Below are 19,935 nucleotides of genomic sequence, written 5' to 3'. Positions count from 1 at the left end.
CCAAAATAAACTTCATGTTATCACACGAATCCTTCATGTTAGCTGCATGAGCTAGAGGAACGGAGGGAAACTTATTACCGTTGTGGAGTAGAACCACTTTCAAGCTTAACTTTTGATGAGTCGACAAACAAGCGTCACTGTGATATATTCGTGGGTAAGTGCCTCCATAACAGAATGAATAGAGTGGGAAAGACACTGGTCACACTTTGAGTTCTAGCCTGCAACTGACCGAGAACTGCTGCTCAGGAGTGGGCGCTGTTTGAATGTTCCAACATTTCCAGTCGTGTTTCTGCAGGCCCCTGGTGACATCTTTATCTTGGCTTGTGCTTTCAAAAAGAAGTTATTGCACTTCACAAACAATGAAAATTCTTGTGTTTGTTAAACTTTTTGTTTCAAATGCCCCCGTAGAACACTGGTACATAAATACAGTACGTAATGGTATGCGAGTATGCTACGGGTGATGGAGAAATTCTGAAAAAAATATTTGGATTCATCGTGCAAAAATAAATGAGAAACAGATTTTTTTTTCCATGGGATAAAATCTTTATTCACAAGTGTAAGGGAGAGAGAGAGAGAGAGAGAGAGAGAGAGAGAGAGAGAGAGAGAGAGAGAGAGAGAGAGAGAGATTAACATCAGTAAAGCAAGGTTTACGGCAGAACTAAAGCCCCTTTATCCACGAATAAAATACATAAATGTTCCTAGGAAAGTTTAAACAACCATCTATACCACAATACTGATATCTATATGGATTAGTGGCATGGAAGTCGACATATAAGACCAGCAGTAACATACAAGCAAACGAAATTCGTAACTCACAGAAATGGTACACATTATCCATGCCCATGAGAATATGTCAACCACGGTGGTTTGGACATGTACGTATAAAGATCCATATGGTTTAACAGCAATTTTGTGAGAACAGACTCCAGTAAGTGCATGGCGTTTTGGGAAGGCCCAAAAAGCGAAGAACTATCATTCAGCGAACGCTTTCAGAAATAAAGGAACAACACAGGAGGAGTTGGAACAATGAAACGTACACCAATCGAGGTGAGGAGGGGTATACTAATGAGGAGGTGAGGGTGACGAGAGATGCCTGAGCGTAATACATAAGAAATCATTTTGGTTGCAGAATACGAAGTAATGGAGAAGGAAAGGTTTCATATTCACACTGCAAAAATCCTGATCGAATAACAGCAAACCCCACCACTGCACAGGCATCTTGTCCCATACAAAAATGAAGTCAATATGCGACGTATGCACGTAAGGTTACCATGAACTATCTATCCTCGGCCACAGTACGAGGCGAGGGATGGTGGCCGTCCGTCATGTACCTGGTAACAAGCCAAAGAATGAATGGCGGCGCAGATGACTTTCACTGCGGTCCTTACTTGCTGAGCCTCAGGGGGGGATGGTATGTATTTTGTGCGCCGAAAGAATAGCGTGACACAAAATCTCTCCATCCCAACAGAATGCCAGTCAGTAAAACTGATAATCAGTTGTCGAGTCAATACTCCAGTAATATAATCAGAAGTATCACGACAACCTTTTGTCTAACGATACTACCTGGGAGTACAGTGCCTGCTTAAGACAACCAACTCTATATGGAGGATCATCATGCCCTGACCTCCACACTGGTGACCGCACCAGTATCTCTCGTGTCCATCCCCAGCAACAACAGCTACACACACCAAAGCCTGGCAACAACCTGCATCTTCACAATATATCCCCGACCACCACTCCGCTCACGCTTCACACCGGGTGATGACAACACACTAACTCATGATAACACGAGGGAAAACGTTCTGATAAGCCTCTGGAATCCCTACAGTGCTTGGAGGCATACTGTAACACTCCCTTTGAGAGGCAAATTTTTGCTTTCCCGTCGACGCACGTTAATATGACGCCTCGTGACGAAGGGAACAAGGTGACCCAACCCTACTGTGACGTCAAAGGTAAGACAGCATCTGTGGGGTCCTGGACTAGACTATCTCCCGCCAGCAGACCGGCCGTCCAGGTATAGTAGGAGTGATAACACTTCTACCCACCTACCTGCCTGCCACCCACCTGGGGATGACCGTATCTGATGACGTTACCCCCTCATACTTCAGTACCACCGCTCCTGGCCCTCACATACTGCATTGTTCCAAGCACCACCGCCTGCCTGCCCAAGTGTCCAGGGAATGCACGATATCTTGACGTCCTCAGTCTCACACACTCTACTGCCCCAGCAACCATACACTGTTGTTATGGGCACAACACACTCTACTGCCCCAGCAACCATACACTGTTGTTATGGGCACAACACACTCTACTGCCCCAGCAACCATACACTGTTGTTATGGGCACAACACACTCTACTGCCCCAGCAACCATACACTGTTGTTATGGGCACTACACACTCTACTGCCCCAGCAACCATACACTGTTGTTATGGGCACTACACACTCTACTGCCCCTGCAACCATACACTGTTGTTATGTGCACTACACACTCTACTGCCCCTGCAACCATACACTGTTGTTATGTGCACTACACACTCTACTGCCCCAGCAACCATACACTGTTGTTATGGGCACAACACACTCTACTGCCCCAGCAACCATACACTGTTGTTATGGGCACTACACACTCTACTGCCCCAGCAACCATACACTGTTGTTATGGGCACTACACACTCTACTGCCCCTGCAACCATACACTGTTGTTATGTGCACTACACACTCTACTGCCCCTGCAACCATACACGAGAATCATACACTTTCCTACAGGAGACCACACACACACACACACATACATACAGTCTCGTCTCACAGATCACACACACACACACACACTGAGTCTCCTCTCACATATCACACACAAGCACACATATGCGCGCGCGCACACACGCTGTATTGTTCTATGCACAACACACTGTATTGTCCTGTCTTGGAGACCCACATACCATGGTGTCCACTTCACCGCACGACGCATTGTATTGTTCTGCGGAACACACACACACACACACACACACACACACACACACACACACACACACATTGTACTGGCTGGGTCACTACACACAATACTGTCCTACGAATCAAACAGATATTGTCTGGCCCAAGACATTAAGACCTCAGGTCATCAGACACAAAAGGTTGCATGTAACCGCTGACCACCATACTGATACATACGACCGCTGACCACCAAACTAAGGCATACGATCGCTGACCACCTGACTGATGCATACGACCACTGACAGCATACATACCACCGCTGACCACCATACTGATACATACCACCGCTGACCACCAGACTGATACACACGAACGCTGACCATCATACTGATACATACGAACGCTGACCATCATACTGATACATACCACCGCTGACCACCAGACTGATACATACGAACGCTGACCATCATACTGATACATACGAACGCTACCACCAGACTGATACATACCACCGCTGACCACCAGACTGATACACACGAACGCTGACCACCATACTGATACATACCACCGCTGACCACCAGACTGATACATACGAACGCTGACCATCATACTGATACATACGAACGCTGACCACCAGACTGATACATACCACCGCTGACCACCAGACTGATACATACCACCGCTGACCACCAGACTGATACACACGAACGCTGACCACCATACTGATACATACCACCGCTGACCACCAGACTGACACATACGACCACCAGACTGATACACACGAACGCTGACCACCAGACTGATACATACCACCGCTGACCACCAGACTGATACACACGAACGCTGACCACCATACTGATACATACCACCGCTGACCACCAGACTGATACATACGAACGCTGACCATCATACTGATACATACGAACGCTGACCACCAGACTGATACATACCACCGCTGACCACCAGACTGATACATACCACCGCTGACCACCAGACTGATACACACGAACGCTGACCACCATACTGATACATACCACCGCTGACCACCATACTGACACATACGAACGCTGACCATCATACTGATATATACCACCGCTGACCACCAGACTGATACATACCACCGCTGACCACCAGAGTGATACATACCACCGCTGACCACCAGACTGATACACACGAACGCTGACCACCAGACTGATACATACGAACGCTGACCACCAGACTGATACATACCACCGCTGACCACCTGACTGATACATACCACCGCTGACCACCAGACTGATACATACCACCGCTGACCACCAGACTGATACACACGAACGCTGACCACCAGACTGATACATACGAACGCTGACCACCAGACTGATACATACGAACGCTGACCACCAGACTGATACATACGAACGCTGACCACCAGACTGATACATACCACCGCTGACCACCTGACTGATACACACGATCGTTGACCACCATATGGACTGATACACACGACCGCTGACCATCATACTGATACACACGATCGTTGACCATCATACTGATACATATCACCGCTGACCATCATACTGATACACACGATCGTTGACCATCATACTGATACACACGACCGCTGACCACCTGACTGATACATACGACCACTGACCACCATACTGATACACACGACCACCAGACTGATACATACGACCGCTGACTATCAGCATGATACATTTGTGCCCTGTGCAACCTATTAGAAGCAGAAGTGTGCCCTGATTAACCATGAGGAAGGAGATATGCACCATGGGCAACCATGAGGAAGCAAATGTATACCCTGTGCAACCATGATGAAGAAGATATCTGCCCTGTGCAAACATGAGAAAGCAATTGTGTGATCTGGGCAACCATGAGGAAGATGTGTGCCATGTGAAATCATAAGGAAGATGTATGCCCTGAGCAACCATAGAGGAGATGTGTGCCCTGAACAACCATGAAGATGTGTGCCCAGAGCAACCATAATGAAGAAGTATGCCCTGAGCAACTATGAGAAAGATGTATGCTCAAAGCAACCATTAGGAAAATGCATGCCCTGAGCAACCATGGGAAGATGTGTGCTCTGAGCAACCATAATGAAGAAGTATGCCCTGAGCAAACATGAGAAAGATGTATGCCCTGAGCAACCATAAGAAAAATGCATGCTCTAAGCAACAATGGAGAAGATGTGTGCCCTGAGCAACCACAAGGAAGAAGTATGCCCTGAGCGACCACGTCGAAGATGTGTGCCCAAAGCTGAGAAACCATGTGCAAGATCTGCGCGCTAAGCTGAGTAACCACGAGGAAGTTGTGTGCCCTGGGCAACCATGAGGAAGATGTGTGCCCTGAGCAACCATGAGGAAGATGTGTGCCCTGAGCAACCATGAGGAAGATGTGTGCCCTGAGCAACCATGAGGAAGATGTGAGCCCTGAGCAACCATGAGGAAGATGTATGCCCTGAGCAACCATGAGGAAGATGTGAGCCCTGAGCAACCATGAGGAAGATGTATTCCCTGAGCAACCACGAGGAAGTTGTGTGCCCTGGACAACCATGAGGAAGATGTGTGCCCTGAGCAACCATGAGGAAGATGTGTGCAATGAGCAACCATGAGGAAGATGTGTGCCCTGAGCAACCATGAGGAAGATGTATGCCCTGAGCAACCATGAGGAAGATGTATGCCCTGAGCAACCATGAGGAAGATGTGTGCCCTGAGCAACTATGAGGAAGATGTGAGCCCTGAGCAACCATGAGGAAGATGTATTCCCTGAGCAACCATGAGGAAGATGTATGCCCTGAGCAACTATGAGGAAGATGTGAGCCCTGAGCAACCATGAGGAAGATGTATTCCCTGAGTAACCATGAGGAAGATGTGAGCCCTGAGCAACCATGAGAAAGATGTATTCCCTGAGCAACCATGAGGAAGATGTGAGCCCTGAGCAACCATGAGGAAGATGTATTCCCTGAGCAACCATGAGGAAGATGTGTGCCCCGAGCAACCATGAGGAAGATGTGTGCCCTGAGCAACCATGAGGAAGATGTATGCCCTGAGCAACCATGAGGAAGATGTGTGCCCTGAGCAACCATGAAGATGTGTGCCCTGAGAAATCATGAGGAAGATGTATTCCCTGAGCAAACATGAGGAAGATGTGAGCCCTGAGCAACCATGAGGAAGATGTATGCCTTGAGCAACTATGAGGAAGATGTGTGCCCTGAGCAACCACGAGGAAGATGTATGCCCTGAGCAACCATGAGAAAGATGTATGCCCTGAGCAACCATGAGAAAGATGTATGCCCAAAGCAACCATGAGGAAGATGTGTGCCCTAAGCAACCATGAGGAAGACGTATGCCCTGAGCAACTATGAGGAAGATGTGTGCCCTGAGCAACTATAAGGAAGATGGGTGCCCTGAGTAACCATGAGGAAGATGTATGCCCTGAGCAACTATGAGGAAGATGTGTGCCCTGAGTAACCATGAGGAAGATGTGTGCCCTGAGCAACCATGAGGAAGATGTGTGCCCTGAGTAACCATGAGGAAGATGTATTCCCTGAGTAACCATGAGGAAGATGTATGCTCTGAGCAACCATGAAAAAGATGTATTCCCTGAGTAACCATGAGGAAGATGTATGCTCTGAGCAACCATGAGGAAGATGTGTGCCCTGAGAAACCATGAGGAAGATGTGTGCCCTGAGTAACCATGAGGAAGATGTGTGCCCTGAGCAACCATGAGGAAGATGTGTGCCCTGAGCAACCATGAGGAAGATGTGTGCCCTGAGTAACCATGAGGAAGATGTATGCCCTGAGCAACCATGAGGAAGATGTATGCCCTGAGCAACTATGAGGAAGATGTATGCCCTGAGCAACCATGAGGAAGATGTGAGGCCTGAGTAACCATGAGGAAGATGTATTCCCTGAGTAACCATGAGGAAGATGTATGCTCTGAGCAACCATGAAGAAGATGTATTCCCTGAGTAACCATGAGGAAGATGTATGCTCTGAGCAACCATGAGGAAGATGTGTGCCCTGAGAAACCATGAGGAAGATGTGTGCCCTGAGCAACCATGAGGAAGATGTGTGCAATGAGCAACCATGAGGAAGATGTGTGCCCTGAGCAACCATGAGGAAGATGTGTGCCCTGAGTAACCATGAGGAAGATGTATGCCCTGAGCAACCATGAGGAAGATGTATGCCCTGAGCAACCATGAGGAAGATGTATGCCCTGAGCAACTATGAGGAAGACGTATGCCCTGAGCAACCATGAGGAAGATGTATGCCCTGAGCAACTATGAGGAAGATGTATGCTCTGAGCAACCATGAGGAAGATGTGTGCCCTGAGTAACCATGAGGAAGATGTGTGCCCTGAGCAACCATGAGGAAGATGTATGCTTTGAGCAACCATGAGGAAGATGTATGCCCTGAGTAACCATGAGGAAGATGTGTGCCCTGAGCAACCATGAGGAAGATGTGTGCCCTGAGCAACCATGAGGAAGATGTGTGCCTGAGCAACCATGAGGAAGATGTGTGCCCTGAGCAACCATGAGGAAGATGTATGCCCTGAGCAACCATGAGGAAGATGTGTGCCCTGAGCAACCATGAGGAAGATGTATGCCCTGAGTAACCATGAGGAAGATGTATGCCCTGAGCAACCATGAGGAAGATGTATGCCCTGAGCAACCATGAGGAAGATGTATGCCTTGAGCAACCATGGGGCAGCAACCCCTGAGCAACCATGAGGAAGATGTGTGCCCTGAGCAACCATGAGGAAGATGTATGCCCTGAGCAACTATGAGGAAGATGTGTGCCCTGAGCAACCATGAGGAAGATGTATGCCCTGAGCAACTATGAGGAAGATGTATGCCCTGAGCAACTATGAGGAAGATGTGTGCCCTGAGCAACCATGAGGAAGATGTATGCCCTGAGCAACCATGAGGACGATGTGTGCCCTGAGCAACCATGAGGAAGATGTATGCCATGAGCAACCATGAAGAAGATGTATGCCCTGAGCAACCATGAGGAAGATGTGTGCCCTGAGCAACCATGAGGAAGATGTGTGCCCTGAGCAACCATTAGGAAGGAGTAGCATGCCCTAGGCAACCAAGACCAGATACAAGTACGTCATCAACAACTGTGGCGCGAGAGAACATAGGTCCTTACTCAGACCCCTGAACTACGCAGCACACGAAGGGATGACAGGGAGTGTGAGGACGAAAATGAAGGTGGGGAGCGTGAGGAGGAGAGTGGAGGGAGGAGGCGAGCGAGGGAGAGAAGGAGAGTGAGGGCGAGGAGTGTGAGGATGAGCGTGGAGGGAGGAGGAGAGTTGAATACGATACAAAGGAACCAGACAGCAAGAGGCCATTGGGTCCTGACTGGGTTGTCTTCACAAGTGGAAGAGATCAGGAACTATGAATGTATGATCAAGCAAGATGATAAGGAGTGTTTGAGTAGAAAGACAACGAATAATTGAAAAATAAAATCGGTAAACGTTTCATGTAATTAAGAAGGCGCAAATAATGTCAATCGTGGGTAGGAAGCGTAATATTCATCAAGTCTATTTATTCTCTGGTACTGCTTTTATCCACGCTAATTGGTGAATCATTAAATTATTCCACATGTTAATAATTGTGATGAAGAAAAAGTACTTCGCCTCATTCAAGTTAAAACGTTCGGCAACGAGTTTGACTCCATTCCTGAGTGGTATCAGACGAATCTATTTCTAAGTAGTTTGTCATATCGAGATGATGCAAGTATGGTTTTGAATACATGTATCAGATCATCTCTTAACCTTCTCTTTCCTAAGCTAAACAGATTCAATTCGTTTAGCTGGCTCTCATAAGACTTCTGTCTCAGTCCGGAAATCATCTTGGTAGCTCGCCTCTGTACCATTCTATTAATGTATTGTTTCAGGTAATGTTACCAAAACGTAACACGATATTCAAGATGGGGACGCATCAATGACTTGTAAAGAGTGACGATAATTACCCAAGAGATAAATTCAACAGCCCTACCTATGAATCCAAGAATTTCTTTCGCCCTTTCCACTGATTCATTTTTGACTTTGGGTCATCGGATATGATAACACCTCATTCACATCTTTTTACCTCATCAGAATTCAGGTTGTACTTTGCCTTCTCGTTTTTACTACCGATAATTAAACCTTTGCACTCATCGATATGAAAATTAATTTGCCTCCACTGAGCCCAATGCAACAATTTGCCTAAGTCCGTTTGAAGTTGCAAAAATGTTCAATTTTCGTGGCAGATGTAATTCCTAACTTAGTATCGTTGGGTGGAGAGTGGAGGGATGGGAAGAGTGAGGACTGGGAGAGTGAAGATGAGAGGACAGAAAGGGACTGTCAGGGTGAGAGGGCAGGGAGGATGAGCGAGGACATGGAGTGTGATGATAAGAATAAGGATGAATGTGGAGGGAAGAGCAGAGTGAGGACTGGGCGTGTGAGGATGAGAGCAGGGGAGGAGAAGAGTGAGGACTGGGGGTAGTGTAAGGCTGTGTGGAGGGAGGAGGAGGAGAGTGAAGGGTACATGTGGCCCAAGGCTGCCGACACCAGGCTCTGCTGGGGGCCACGCCGTGACGTAATCCTCAGTTTGGGACAGCCGAGGAGGCCCACATGAGGGGCAGGCGGACCAGCCAGCCAGCCAGCCAGCCGACCGACCGGAGGCGGGGAGGGTACAGAGGTGAAGAAGGAAGCCGAGAGGGACACACTGAGGAGGAGGAGGATGGAATCCAGCACACAAGGAGAGGGACGGGAGGAAGGAGGAGCTTAGAAAGGATGGTGGAACGGAGGGGACAGGAGGATGGAGGGACAGACAGGATAGGAGGGAGAAGCACTGAGGTATGGAAAGGTTTGGATAATGGGATGGATGAGCACTGAAAGATGGAGTGTAAAGTTCTGAAAGATGGAATGGCAGGGAGGACAGGATGGAGGACCAAAGAAGGATGGAGGGGAAGGAGGATAGGATGGTGAACCACAGAGTGGAGAGAAGCACGGAGGGAAGGAAAGAGGGAGCGAGACAGATATGGATGAAGAAAGAAATAATACGAGAAGAGAGTAAATAAAGGAGGAGGTAGGCTGAGAGAAGAGGGGTCACGGGGTGAGCGAAGACTGGGACGTGATGACGGGATGAGAGATCAAAATAACGCAGGACAAGAGAGAGAGAGAGAGAGAGAGAGAGAGAGAGAGAGAGAGAGAGAGAGAGAGAGAGAGAGAGAGAGAGAGAGTACTGATCACAGCCACCATGGAACACGTTGTCGCCTATTAAGAGCAACAAATAATGCTGTTAGGACGGGTGTAGGAGAAAATACATTATTTTCTGAGTGGGGGAAACACTTTTAATATTTGCCAAAAAAGAAAAAAAAAATGTACGTTAAACGTGTTGTGATTCCTGGCTTAAGCGACCACATGCCAGTCGATATCCATTAAATCCAGCAATATACATAAATGATTGGGTATCAAGCACAAGTGTTTCATCAAGCTCTTTTATCTCTACCTTCAGTGCGTAGTCAGGAAGGTAAGTTGTGAGAGCATAGAGGGCCTGTGGCTGGGTCTGTTGCTGTATGATGATGATGATGATGATGATGATGATGATGATGATGATGATGATGATCCGGTACGGCACGAGAACTTCCACATAAAACATCCTTTGATGGAACGACAGTAGCATAAGACAGCAACTGGATAGACAGCCCTAACGTGCAAGAGCAGACCATCACGGCGTACGAGAATAACTAACACATGTGGACAACGGCGGATGAGGAACACCGGAGTCTGTGGTAAGAGACAACATAGGCGACCGCTCCATACCGTTTCCCCTCGGTCACCTCGCAATGCACGCGATTCGAAAATGAAGTACAGGGCCAAGTGGCATGATGTCCTCACGCCCTCCAACCTCAGGTTCCTCTCTCTCTCTCTCTCTCTCTCTCTCTCTCTCTCTCTCTCTCTCTCACTCTCTCTCTCTCTCTCTCTCTCTCTCTCTCTCTCTCTCTCTCTCTCTCTCTCTCTTTCAGCACCGCAGACCTCTTGGTGCAGAAACTTACTAAAGGGGGGGGAGGGGGTGTCCTGCCTTAGCGTCGTTGGCCAAACGTGTACTTAACGCGGTATGTCGTCACTCTCGCCTGCCAGACCCCCAGGGTCAGCAAGCTGTGCTGACACCTATGCTCCGGCCCACCGAGTACAGCGAAATGTTTACGGTAATGACGTCAGCACCACTGCCACGTGAGACTACCCAGGCACTCTAGGGGCTGTACCATCCTGCTGAGGCCACGTATCACCGTGTCCGTGGGTCGTACCACCGTGCTCGATTACTGTATCCTCGTGTTCAAATGTCGTACAGTCGTACTCGAGAAGTGTACCGTCGAGTTCAAGGGTCGTACCGTTGTGCTCAAGAACGGTACCTCAACTACAGTTGTGTTCAAGGTACGTACCGTTGTGCTGAACTGTACCGTCGAGTTCAAGCGTCCTATGGCCGTAATGAAGAACAGTACCGTCGCGCCCTGCACCGTCGTACCCAAACATCGTACCGCCACGCTCGAGGGGTTTAAACTGGCCACTGGCCGCGGGGATGCCTCACCTGCAGACACACTAATGGCTCAAGACGGGAGGGTGAGGGCCGTCTGGCCAGACCCTGGCCGACCCAGACGAACATTAATATTGAACGACGATTAGCGGAACTTAACGTGGGCATTTTTCAAGGCCGTGCTCGCGTTTTCTATGGCTTGCCTGTTCTACATTATGATTACCAGACAGACTGTAACTACGTCATAAATTATCCATTCGAGACACAGATCCCGGAGACAGCATTAACGTCGCAATACATTCGGACGGAGGAGATTATTGGAAATGTGTACGGGGAAAACGGCCAAAAGTCCATTATATCGGCCGTTTCTTGGCTCCTCCATTGCCTGATTCGGATTTTTCGCAAACCGGCAGAATGGGCCTCACTCAGCTGCTTCCACGCGCGCATTTCTCCGATTCATAGTCACAAGTCAACCTGTCACTGTGCGTCCATAAGTCAATAAGCTTCTATACACGTTTGCAAACTGCGGCGCCGCTAGGCCTACGGTAGTACAATAGAGACGCAGTTTCCTTCGCTGTGACGAACACGCAGGCCTAAATTCCACCACTTTTTCCTTCCAAGTAGGACTGAATGACCCTGGACCATACTCTCTCTCTCTCTCTCTCTCTCTCTCTCTCTCTCTCTCTCTCTCTCTCTCTCTCTCTCTCTCTCTCTCTCCTACTGCCACCTCTACAGGGGAGAGGTGGACGAGTACGCGTGCGGGTCTGTGATATGTGTGTGTCAGTAAGTGTTTGCCCATTTACGTCATTTATACCACCACTGCGAGACAGCATCATGTCCACATGTCATCTCATCTGGCTCACAGCTGCTCCTGAACGAGCGTCCCAGACGAAGTCAGCACTAACACGGCGAACTTAAATTGATCAAAGAACATGACGGAGACGAAACTCAAACGCTGATGCCTTTCTTCGCCTTGGTCCGTTTGGTACAGGTAAACCGTGCGACAGCTGTCCAGGCAGGCGGGTCACCTGGTCGCAGCAATCGGTCCACAGGCAGCCCAACTGTTCATCATTCTCCCCTATGGACTGGTCGATAAATTGGGTACCTGGCTAACGCTAGAGCAAAAATGGGTATGTTTGAAGGAATAGTGGTTCCAACAATGTTACATGGTTGCGATGGGCTATAGATAGGGTTGTGCGGAGGAGGGTGAATGTGTTAGACATGAAATGTTTGAGGACAATATGTGGAGTGAGGTGGTTTGATCAAGTAAGTAATGAAAGGGTAAGAGAGATGTGTGGTAACAAAAAGAGTGTGGTTGAGAGAGCAGGTGTGTTTGGTCACATGGAGAGAATGAGTGAGGATAGATTGACAAAGAGGGCATATATGTCATAGGTGGAGGGAAGAAGGAGAAGCGGGAGACCTAATTGGAAGTGGAATGATGGAGTGAAAAAGATTTTGAGCGATCGGGGCCTGAACATACAGAAGGGTGAAAGGCGTGAAAGGAACTGCAAGTGCAAGTGAATTGGAACGATGTGGTATACCGGGGTCGACGTGCTGCCAATGGATTGAACTAGGGCATGTGAAGTGACTGGGCTAAACCATGGAAAGGTCTGTGGGCCCTGGATGTTGAGAGGAAGATGTGATTTCGGTGCAACAGTTAGAGATTAAGTGTGAACGAATGTGGCCTTTTTCGTCTGTTCCTGGCGCTGGCGCGCAAGAAAGGGGGTGGGATGCCATTTCGTGTGTGGCGGGGTGGCGACGGGAATGCATAAAGACAGCAAGTATGGATATGTACATGTGTATATATGTATACGTCTGTGTATGTATATGTATGTATACGTTGAAATGTATATGCATGTATATGTACGTATGTGGGCTTTTATGTACATACACATGTATGTGGGTGGGAGGTAATAACAAATAGTGACAAACAGAGAAGATCGAGGGAGTATTTTGAAGGTTTGTTGAATGTGTTTGATGATAAGAGTGACAGATATAGGGTGTTTTGGTTGGGGTGGGGTGCGAAGTGAGAGGGTCAGGGAGAATGATTTGGTAAACAGAGAAGAGGTAGTGAAAGCTTTGCGGAAGATGAAAGCCGGCAAGGCGGTGGGTTTGGATGGTATTGCAGTGGAATCTATTTAGGAAGGGGGTGACTGTGTTGTTGATTGCTTGGTAGGGATATTCAATGTATGTATGGATTCCGCCTGAGGATTGGCGCAATGCATGCATAGAGCCACTGCACAAATGGCAAAGGGGATAAAGGTGAGTGTTCAAATTACAGAGGCATAAGTTTGTTGGGAAATTATATGGGAGGGTATCAATTGAACGGGAAAAGGTATGTACAGAACATCAGATTGGGGAAGAGCAGTGTGGTTTCACAAGTGGTACAGAATGTGTGGATCAGGTGTTTGCTTTGAAGAATGTATGTGAGAAATACTTAGAAAAAACACAATGAATTGTAAGTAGCATTTATGGACCTCGAGAAAGCATATGATAGGGGTGATAGAGAAGCTTTGTGGAAAGTTTTAAGAGTATATGGTGGGGAGGTAAGTTGCTAGAAGCAGTGAAAAGTTTTTACCAAGGATGTAAGGCATGTGTACAAGTAAGATGAGAGGAAAGTGATTGGTTCTCAGTGAATGTCGGTTTGCGGCAGGAGTGCGTGATGTCTCCATGGTTGTTCAACTTGTTTATGGATGGGGTAGTCAGGGAGGTGAATGCAAGAGTTTTGGAGAGAGGGGCAAGTATGCAGTCTGTTCTGGATGAGAGGGCTTGGAAAGTGAGTCAGTTGCTGTTCTCTGATGATACAGCGCTGGTGGCTGATTCGGGTGAGAAACTGCAGAATTTGGTGACTGAGTTTGGTAAAGTAGGTGAATGAAGAAAGCTGAGAGTAAATGTGAATTAGAGTAAGATTATTAGGTTCAGTAGTATTGAGGGACAAGTTAACTGGGAGGTAAGTTTGAATGTAGAAAAACTGGTAATGAAATGTTTTAGATATCTGGGACTGGACTTAGCAGCGGGTGGAACCAAGGAAGCGAAAGTAAGTCACAGGGTGGGGCAGGGGGTAAAGGTTCTGGGAGCGTTGAAAAATGTGTGGAAGGCGAGAACGTTACCTCGGAGAGCAAAATGGGTATGTTTGAAGGAATAGTGATTCCAACAATGTTACATGGTTGCCAGGCATGGGCTACAGAAAGGGTTGTGCGGAGGAGGGTGGATATGTTGGAAATGAAATGTTTAAGGAAAATATGTGGTGTTAGGTGGTTTGATCGAGTAAGTAATGAAAAGGTAAGAGAGATGTGTGGTAATAAAAAGAGTGTGGTTGAGAGAGCAGAAGAGGGTGTATTTAAATGGTTTGGTCACATGGAGAGAATGAGTGAGGAAAGATTGACAAAGAGGATATATGTTTTGAGGTGAAGGGAACGAGAAGTGGGAGACCAAATTGGAGGTGGAAAGATGAAGTGAAAAAAGATTTTGAGTGATCGGGGCCTGAACATACAGGAGGGTGAAAGGCGTGCAAGGAACAAAGTGAATTGGAACGATGTGGTATACCGGGATCGACGTGCTGTTAATGGATTGAACAAGGGCATGTGAAGCGTCTGGGGTAAACCATGGAAAGTTTTGTGGGCCTGGACATGGAAAGGGAGCTGTAGTTTCGGTGCATTACACATGACAGCTACAGACTGAGTGTAAACGAATGTGGCCTTTGTTGTCTTTTCCTAGCGCTACCTCGCGCACATGCGGGGGAAGGGAGCTGTCATTTCATGTGTGGCGGGGTGGCGACAGGAATGAATAAGGGCAGACAGTATGAATTATGTAATGTGTATATATGTATATGTCTGAGTATGTATATATATGCATACGTTGAGATTTATAAGTATGTATATTTGCGTGTGTGGACGTGTATGTATATACATGTGTATGTGGGTGAGTTGAGCCATTCTTTCGTCTGTTTCCTTGCGCTACCTCGCTAACGCGGGATATAGCGACAAAGTATAACATGTAAATTATATATATATATATATATATATATATATATATATATATATATATATATATATATATATATATAGTAAAAGCTTTGCGGAAGATGAAAGCCGACAAGGCAGCAGGTTTGGATGGTATTGCAGTGGAATTTATTAAAAAAGGGGGTGACTGTATTATTGACTAGTTGGTAAGGTTATTTAATGTATGTATGACTCATGGTGAGGTGCCTGAGGATTGGCGGAATGCGTGCATAGTGCCATTGTACAAAGGCAAAGGGGATAAGAGTGAGTGCTCAAATTTCAGAGGTATAAGTTTGTTGAGTATTCCTGGTAAATTATATTGGAGGGTATTGATTGAGAGGCTGAAGGCATGTACAGAGCATCAGATTGGGGAAGAGCAGTGTGGTTTCAGAGGTAGAGGATGTGTGGATCAGGTGTTTGCTTTGAAGAATGTATGTGAGAAATACTTAGAAAAGCAAATGGATTTGTATGTAGCATTTATGGATCTGGAGAGGGCATATGATAGAGTTGATAGAGATGCTCTGTGGAAGGTATTAAGAATATATGGTGTGGGAGGCAAGTTGTTAGATGCAGTGAAAAGTTTTTATCGAGGATGTAAGGCATGTGTACGTGTAGGAAGAGAGGAAAGTGATTGGTTCTCAGTGAATGTAGGTTTGCGGCAGGGGTGTGTGATGTCTCCATGGTTGTTTAATTTGTTTATGGATGGAGTTGTTAGGGAGGTGAATGCAAGAGTTTTGGAGAGAGGGGCAAGTATGAAGTCTGTTGTGGATGAGAGAGCTTGGGAAGTGAGTCAGTTGTTGTTGATACAGCGCTGGTGGCTGATTCATGTGAGAAACTGAAGAAGCTAGTGACTGAGTTTGGTAAAGTGTGTGAAAGAAGAAAGTCAAGAGTAAATGTGAATAAGAGCAAGGTTATTAGGTACAGTAGGGTTGAGGGTCAAGTCAATTGGGAGGTAAGTTTGAATGGAGAAAAACTGGAGGAAGTAAAGTGTTTTAGATATCTGGGATTGGATCTGGCAGCGGATGGAACCATGAAAGCGGAAGTGGATCATAGGGTGGGGGAGGGGGCGAAAATCCTGGGAGCCTTGAAGAATGTGTGGAAGTCGAGAACATTATCTCGGAAAGCAAAAATGGGTATGTTTGAAGGAATAGTGGTTCCAACAATTTTGTATGGTTGCGAGGCGTGGGCTATGGATAGAGTTGTGCGCAGGAGGGTGGATGTGCTGGAAATGAGATGTTTGAGGGCAATGTGTGGTGTGAGGTGGTTTGATCGAGTAAGTAACGTAAGGGTAAGAGAGATGTGTGGAAATAAAAAGAGCGTGGTTGAGAGAGCAGAAGAGGGTGTTTTGAAATGGTTTGGGCACATGGAAAGAATGAGTGAGGAAAGATTGACCGAGAGGATATATATATATATATATATATATATATATATATATATATATATATATATATATATATATATATATATATATATTTCACAAGTATAGAGTTTATAGGAAAAGGGAAAGGCGAGAGAAAGGGAATTCCACAGCTTAGGTATCGTAACGGTTAATCCTCGAGAGCCCGATCTCCACACGGTAACTGCGGAAAGCAGGAGCCAAGCGCGTGCCCCGGGAACCAACCCTCGGGGACAACAGGAGTAACTGGCCTTGTATGTCACACACTACACTGTGGTAGTGGCGGGATGATCCAGGCATCATATATATGCTGCTGCGGTCGACATCAGGCAACACTTGGTGGAACATCAAAAATATTCTTACAGGAAGCAGGGACTACTGGCCAGTGACGCTCAGTGTGCCTAGCAAGGATTTGGTCCACCATTACTGGCGTAAATTCAAGTTCATAATGCATCTGAGGCAGCACGCGCAATATGCTGGATTTTACCCATCAGGTAACCAACAAGTTGGATTTTCGCTCTTGAAATCACTACTGAGCGTCATCATGTCTTCGACAATAACAACTCGTAGTGGATGGTGTCTTGACGACGGCGTTCAATCCAGAGTGAAAACGCATACAGGAAAATCTAAAAAAAAAAAAAAAAAAAAAATACAGGGGTCCAGAAAATGACAAGTTTGACAGACGGCTCAGAGGTGGACACTTGGCGTAGTGTCGAGTGCTCTGGAAGAAGTGTTCGCTGCTGCTCTTACTACCCACAGCCTGTATGGACTGCGTGACTCAAGTTGAATGGTGAGATATAACAAATGTACAGCATCAGCTGGTGGTAACCTCTGCGTCCACCAACTTGTAGTTCAGTACGTGACGACGGTGTGTAGCGCTGTTGCTTTTATCACCACCGTCATTTCGTCCACGCGTGAAGTCCAAGACGGTGTGGCGAGCGACGCCCAGAATGGAGGTGATGATACCTGTGGGGTTCATGGTAATTCGTGGGAAGACTGAAGTTTAAGCCTCTGGACCACGTTACACTACCTGACGTGAGCATCATCTACAGCAGCAGTTTGTTTTGGCCTACACCAGCAGAGGGTCCGACACGAAGGCAAGTAAATGACTGAGCTGGGTTTGCAGTACAATGGAGCAACCTGAGCCGTGTTGCTGACGACTCTGCACTCTGCACGTCTAATAATGTACACGCGCTCAAGATGGGGGAACTCGCACGGACGTGAGGTGAGCACAATGAACGTATCAGGACAGGAGGCTGACGCAGAGCTGTTGCCAGTGGGTTGCTTGGTCACCAGGAGGCTTACCAATGTTTGGTCTGACATCATGCACAGGTACTGGGAGAGAGAGAGAGAGAGAGAGAGAGAGAGAGAGAGAGAGAGAGAGAGAGAGAGAGAGAGAGAGAGATGCTTCCATATGGAAATAATTTCCCATTACTAAAAGAATCATTAAAACATAATTCATCAGTTATCTGCACGATTCCTTGGCGTGTGTCCCAGTGTATCATCTGTCAACACCTTTTCTGTAAATTCTTGCATATGTCTGCTGAACTCACCTTTTTTATCTATTGACTAGAATGATTTGCCACAGAGGCAAATATCCTTTACAAAACGAATATTTTTATTTTTTCTAACTTCTTCTAGATTGACCATTAAGAACATAAATTAGTTAAAGAGAAGGAACTCGGACGGGTAGATGAGGGAAGGGATAAATGTATGAAATCTGGTATCTTACGTACCAGAGATTTTGAAACCATCGGTTACTTTAGCCCGAACAATGCATGTACTGGTGACTTCCTCTGGCAAATTAATATCATATGATACGGTAATGAGGCATTTTAGCCCAATACATAAATCAGTGTAATAAAAAAAAATACTGCAAGTTATTTCTTCAAGAGAAAACTATGCTATGCTCAAAATACAGAGATTCAAAAGAAAGACCGTTCGTGGGAAGTCCAGGAAACGAATGCTTTCGAGACACGAATGAATCCGCTTCAATTCGAAGTGGCCGGGTATGAAAGTCATCTGACAGACAACTTTCATCTTGTGGTTCAGCAGTACAAACCCAAGTTGGTAAAGACTGGAAATAACTTGATCCCAGAACAAGACGGGAGAACACTCTCGATAGACTGCGAAGAATGTCATTCAGGTCTCGTCATTACAAGGAAGGTACTGTGCTGTACCGGGCGATCCGCACACAACACTTCCTTGACACGATGTTGTAAAGACATTGTTGAAGGCAGCTGTGCCCCTTCCCGACCTACGACATTACAGGCAGACACATCAAACATCACAGGATTCGGTGTCTGAACGACATAATTCGATCGTCAAGAGATAACACCAGCCATCATTCCTTGAAGTGTAGTCTATCAAATCCTTGACCAGTCTCAAGAGACATTACCACACACCTAGACGGTAAAATAGGAATGGGGCAACCCTCTCCGCCCGTAAGTTTCAGTGAGATTTGAGATTTGTTTTTCTTCCGAGGAAAAAAGAAAAACATACAAGCAAACATCTATTCTAAGATTTGAAATACACTCGAACGCTATTGTTATATTATCACTTTCCTGTTAAAAAAAAAAAAGTTAAAAAAATTCTTCCCAGTCTCGCTGCATCAAAGCGGATGTTTTCTGCCAGGGGGGAAAACATCGCGAGATAAAAGTCTCTCTCCCGCTACAATAATGAGACGACCATAGTGGCGCGCACCTCTTCACCCCCTGCCATGTGTAACCAGATATTCTTGTTATTACACTATTAACCCCCTGGGTACGCCGGTACCTTCCTTGATCACAGCGTCACCATCCTGGAGCAAGACGCTACCCCCTCTGGCCATGATGGCGTGACCTCAGACCTCACAGTTAAAGTTCAGGTACAAACACCAGGCCATCGTACCCAGGGTTCGTACTCTAAGGATCGTACCGTCGCGCTGAAGTCCGTCAAATACTCAAGACGTCTGCAACTAATATCAATACAAGTTACTGTACGGAACTCGGTTCTGAAAAATCTCATTTGTCTCACCTACATGAACACGTGTCAACCACTTTTAGTTTTCCGATCTATGGAACACTGTCGTGAAAC

The sequence above is a fragment of the Panulirus ornatus genome, chromosome 7 (genome assembly GCF_036320965.1).
Source record: "Panulirus ornatus isolate Po-2019 chromosome 7, ASM3632096v1, whole genome shotgun sequence".
NCBI lineage: Eukaryota > Metazoa > Arthropoda > Malacostraca > Decapoda > Palinuridae > Panulirus > Panulirus ornatus.
Note: the sequence above shows the minus strand (reverse complement) of the source record.